Here is a 6,112-nt window from a genome sequence, read left to right as displayed (position 1 = left end):
GTCCTACCAGTTCTTCCCTATCCCCTGAATGATTTTTAATTTTGTTTCCACAGTACTGTTAGTTATACATTATTTTCTATTCTTTTAATGATTAACAGAGATTACAACATGCATTTGATTTGTAGTTTGACCCTTCCTGAACAATGCGAGAGCCTTATAACGTTTTAACACCAGTTACCCACTTACTTGACATACATGCTGTGGCTTTAATAACATTATACTTTAATACTATTACCCCCTAATTATTATTATATATACAGTCTAAAGTCACTGGTAATTACTTGTGGTGTTCCTTTTTGTTCACTTTCATTCCTTCCCGCATCTTCGAGTCTCCTCCTTAGATTTTTTACTTTCTGTCCAATGCGGGGGTCTGCAGTAATAAAAGCTCTGTGGGTTTTTTGTTTGAAATTGTATTTTATCTTCATATTTTAAGGATATGGTTGCTGGATACAGAATTTGATGGACTTTGAAGATATAAATTATCTTGTAGAGTCTATTGTTAAGAAGTCGACTGCCTTAGGGGCACCTGGCTGCCTGAGTTGGTGGAGTGTGCAACTCTTGATCTCAGGGTTGTGGGTTCAAGCCCTATGTTGGGTGTAGAGATTTCTTAAAAAAAAAAAAAAAGTTGACTGCCTTAGTGCTTTTTCTCTCCTAGCTTAAGATATTTCTTTTGTTCTTGGCATTCATAATATTGTGATATCCTTATATATTATTTTCTTTGTATTTATTTTGCCTAAGGCTTACAGGAATTCTTAAATCTGTGACTAATTTTTTTTATTGGTTTTGGAAAATTCTCAGCCATTATCATCCCTCCCCTCTTTCTCCATCTGGGACTCTAATTACACATGTATTAGAACTCTGCATTGTATCTCCTATGTCTCTTATACATACTTGTTCCTTTCCTTTGTTTTTTGTGCTCCTTTCTGGATATTTTCTTTTGATTTATCTTTCTAGTCACTGATTATCTCTTAACCTGCATCTCATTTGCTGTTAAATCCATCCAGGGAGTTCTACTTTTAATTATTAAATCTTTCAGTACAGGAATAGACTTGTTTTGTGATGAAAATCTGTCTTGTCTTTTACTTCCTTGTCTATTATTAAGCAGTTATTTTTAAGTCAGTGTCTAACAACTCCATTATTTGGATACCCTGTGTATCTTTCTCAGTTTTCTACTGTTTCTCTTGGTTTATTTTTTCTTTTTTTTTTTTTTAGTAATCTCTACATCCAACGTGGGGCTTGAGCTCCCAACTGAGATCAAGAGCTACATGCTCTCCCGAGCACAGACGTCTCTTTTGGTTTTTTTAAATGAAACGGTCTTGTCTCCTTGGTTATTTTTACTCAGGTGTCAGACATCATGTACAAAAAAGTATAGTGATAACTTGAAGTTTAGGGTATCTTTTCTTCTCCCAGAGAGGATTTACATTTGCTTCTTGTAGGCAGCTAGGGCACTAGTAATTCTAATTAACAAAATCCAATCATTAAGATGATTTGGAACTCATCTTCAATCCCCGTGAGGGATTGTTTATTTCTTGTTCACTTGTCTCAGAGCGTAGGCTGCTGGAGTCTTACTCCACAGTGGGATCTCACCAAATCAAAGGAAGCTAGCGCTAATACCAAGGCAAGAACCAGGGCAACCTCAGGAAATCTTAGAGGTAGCAATTCATGGTCTGTTTCTTTGGATACGTCTAAAAGACTCAATTCCAACCAGGCACCTGTGTGTTATGCTGCACAATCTGTAAATTCCCAGAAGAAATAATTTGATCAGTTATACCGGTTTGTGTCACGCAACCACCCTTTTGTGGCCAGAGGAAAGGATCCTGTCCTTGGTAACTCCACTCTAACCAACTGGAACGGAGGAGGTGAGTTGCTCAAAAAAAGAGACTTGGGGAAACAAGAAGAACGTGTCTTATTACAGAACGTAAGGGGAAGGAATAATAGACGACACAGGATAAGGAACAAATTTGGAGAATATGATTTCAGCTCCAGAAATGTCCAAACAGGTTATTGTGAAACATCCGATTTGGTCAGGGTCCCGGCACAAAACAGATGGGACACTCAAATGGGGTAACTGAGGGGAGCTGAATAAAGGAACTAAGGTCAACAATGTGGTCAGGGTTAAGAGAAATCAATGGATGAAGCCCTCCAGGACCAGTAACAATGGGGGCCCATTACCACCTTAGGCCTGCAGGAGTAAGGGGAGAAAAGTGGGTACTAAATCTCAGAAAGAGTAGCTGTAGAGAGGAAAGTGCCACCTAACCGAGCTGTACTTTTTTTTAAGATTTTATTTATTTATTTGAGAGAGAAAGAGAGAGAGCACAAGCAGGGGGGGGGGTGGGCAGAGGGAGAGGGAGAAGCAGACCCCCACTGAACAGGGAGCCCGACACGGGGCTCAATCCCAGGACCCGATCCCAGGACCCTGGGAGCACAACCTGAGCTGAAGGCAGACACTTAACCGACTGAACCACCCAGGCGCCCCAAGCTGTACTCTTTAGGCCATTATATTTGAAGCAATTTTGCAAGGAGCAGGGGAAATAAATATGATTCCACTTTCTTCTCATCTGCCAAGTCTTCTGCTGGTGCCTCCCATTTACTGAACCTAACCAGAAGCCGGAGAACAAGGGAACCCATTGCTGCAGCCCATATACAGCCGGGAATCTCCTGGAGCACAGAGCTGGGTGGTAAGGGTGATACAAGAGGAGAAACTCCTTTCTAGTTTATTGGTTCAGTGGCATAAAGAGCCCAAAATGATCAGAGATCGGTCTCAAGATTTCGATTTAAATAGAATTAAGGTTGTGTTCCCTGGAAGAAACATTACTTCCTTAGGCACTAAGACCTCCAAACTCAAGGTCACAAGCAAGGGAAGCAAAAATGCCTTCAACGGGGGCCCCTGGGTGGCTCAGTTGGTTAAGCGACTGCCTTCGGCTCAGGTCATGATCCTGGAGTCCCGGGATCGAGTCCCGCATCAGGGTCCCTGCTCAGCAGTGAGTCTGCTTCTCCCTTGGACCCTCCCCCCTCTCATGCTCTATTTCATTCTCTCTCTCAAATAAATAAATAAAATCTTTTAAAAAAAATGCCTTCAATGGGTCAACTGGCATAATTCTCAGTGGTGTGAGTCCCACTCCCATCCCTTCATTTCTTGATCCATGCATCCTGACTAGGGGAAAAAGGCACCCTTTACCTTGTCCTTTAGGACAGTATCTAGCTTCATAATGAGTTAACTCCCAGACGGTTCTATAGCTAAGACTTTGGCAAACATTAAGTCTATTAAGCAAGCTCTCTCTGGATAATGGGGCACATGGTAAAAATTATTTCCATAAGTGTGAGCCAGTTGATGTACTTTCTTCACTTCCTTCACTGTCAAGAGACTATACTGTATGGGATACAGTGATGGATAAGGCATTCTGCCAAGTCCATAATGGTGATGCTGGCAAACATACCGCAGGCAAGAAAGACAAATCCACACCCATAATACATATCTATCCCTAAGAAGACAAACTGCTGACTTCTGCATAATGGAAGGTATCTAATGTAATCACTTGGCTAAATGGTACCCCTAAGGAATGGGGCCATATTAGGGCTCAGCACTAGCTTCCCTCGTTGCAACATGCCACTCCAGCCGAGGCAATAGCCAGGTCACCCTTGGTAAGCGGAGGTCCAGCTTTTTGAGCTCATACACTGGATCAATCTCTGTTGTCATGATTTTGTTTCTGTGCCTAATGAACAAGCACCAAGGTAGTGGCTGGGGAAAATAAATGACAGACCTCCACAGAATGGGTTATCTTACTTATCTGGCCTAGTGAGAATAATATTTTATAGTGGATATTTCCTGGTGGGCATTTACATGGGATACAAATATCATCAACTCTACTTGTTCTAAGAAATCTATCCACGTATCTTTTCTTTTAACATCCTTGTCACCAATCCTTGATTCTTGTTCTCCCCAACTCTCTGTCTAGCTGGCCATTGTCCAAGCCCATTGCCTAAAGAAAGAAAAGACTCTGGAACAGGTTTAAGTTGTGGTTCAAGTTGTTCTGCTACTTAGTCTCTATGATCTAGCAAATCCAAAAATTCCATCTTAGAATAGAATGCTGCTGCATGCATCTGATTGTATCATTTTATAGATCAGGTGACATCAAGTTTATAATGGGTAGTTTCAGTTGCACTAAAGATCTGTGACCTATGTTCAGGCATCCTACAGGGTCCAGGAGCAAACAAGAGGTACTTTTCAAATGGAATAATAGATGTTAACAGAAGTCATTAACCCAGAACCTCTAGTGTACTGATTCTTCTTTTGGAGCATCATAGAACAGCTCGTCTGCCATTAACCCTGCCAGTACGTTCGAATTTGATTAAGTCGTAAACTAAATAACAAACTGACTTGGACCTGCTCCAAAGTCCTTAATTTCTCGTCTCCCCTCAAAACTGATAGCCTTACAGGTTACTCAGTAAATGGGACAGAGAAGGACATCTAAATGTGCTGTTTTGCCTCCAAAATCCAAACAGATCCAACATTATGCCCTTTCTTAATTGGGGGTGTCTAAGGTGATGAAACTTGTCTATCACTTCAGAAAGGACACCCCAAGGATGACCTAAACTACCATATGCATGTCTACTAAGGCATATAAGGGCCACAAAACATCCTGACCTCTCAGTGTGATTTTGTCCTTAGTGTAATGACAGAGAATATGTGACCTGACAGCCCTGAAGCAAAACACTTAAAGTATACTGCTGTCCTGGGGCGCCGGGGTGGCTCAGTTGGTTAAGCGGCTGCCTTCGGCTCGGGTCCTGATCCCAGGGTCCTGGGATGGAGCCCCGTGTCAGGCTCCCTGCTCAGTGGGGAGCCTGCTTCTCCCTCTGCCTCTGCACCCCCCCAACTTGTGCGCTGGCTGTCTCACTCTCTCAAATAAATAAAATCTTTAAAAAAAATGATTTTTTAAAAAATATACTGCTATCCCTGTAATGCAAAGTTAAGCTAATTTTGATTATATTGCAAACAGGGATGATGGGGAGACATCACCTAGTTAACAGCAGTATGTCAGGGCGAGATGTTATCTTCCTCTAATATAGAACTATATTCAGAATCATAACAGGAGCACCTGGGTGGCTCAGCCAGCTAAGTGTCTACTTAAGTGTCTTCGGCTCAGGTCATGATCCCAGAGTCCAGGGAGCGAGCCCAGGATCGGGCTCCCTGCTCAGAGGGGAGTCTGCTTCTCCCTCTGCCCCTCACCCCACTCATGCTCTCTCACTCAAATAAATAAAATCTTTAAAAAAAAAAATCATAACTGAGATTGGTTATTATTGTGAGACCATTGCTCGTGACAATTTCAGTTATTTGGTGGTACCATCAATCCGTGATTTCCCAGAGATTCCTTCTGTCCTACTATGTTGGTGTATGTGTTGAGGGGCAGAGAAGAGTACAATTTCTACAGGTTTGCAGCATTTGACATTTCCAATCTAACAGTCCTCCCTCCACTGGCCAAAGGACAACTGAAGGTACTTCACAAGTTCCTAAGCCGATCTATCCCCATTCTATATCCTGAGGAGGGGGTAAAAACCACAGGATGGGAGTCATCATTCCATAACCCACAGAAGACTCAATACATCATGTGTCATCTGACCTCCATACACTCCTAGTCTGGCCATGGCCAGTGGCCTCAGGTTTCCATCGGGAACAACTGGAGAACAACTTACAGGATATACTGTGGCTGTGTTGTAGTGTTCTTCCATGAGCTGCAATTTGCAAGGTGGTGAGAGACAAAATTCCAATGTTACTTTTAAATTAGATGGTTTAGTGAGAACACAATCTAAAGGACAATTCAAGTTGATAATTCAAGTATTGAAGTCACTTTCCCTCCTCAAATTATAGTCAATCTGATTTCCTTTTGGAGATTTTTCCTGTTGTGTGTAGTCTTGGTGAGACTGTCTATGCAGGTACCCGGGGATGGGTATGTAACCCCAATTAGGCCAATGAGATTATTTCTTCAGGTTTTTCACTCCTAAACAGTGTCAAAAAGACAAAACACAGATCTGACGCCCCCACTGGGGATTCCTTAAGAGGACTCTCTCTCAGCATCTGTCAGTGATAACTAGAAAAGATGCCCTGGTTTTCTTC

Source organism: Zalophus californianus, chromosome 3, assembly GCF_009762305.2.
Source record: "Zalophus californianus isolate mZalCal1 chromosome 3, mZalCal1.pri.v2, whole genome shotgun sequence".
NCBI classification, from domain to species: Eukaryota; Metazoa; Chordata; class Mammalia; order Carnivora; family Otariidae; genus Zalophus; species Zalophus californianus.
Note: the sequence above shows the minus strand (reverse complement) of the source record.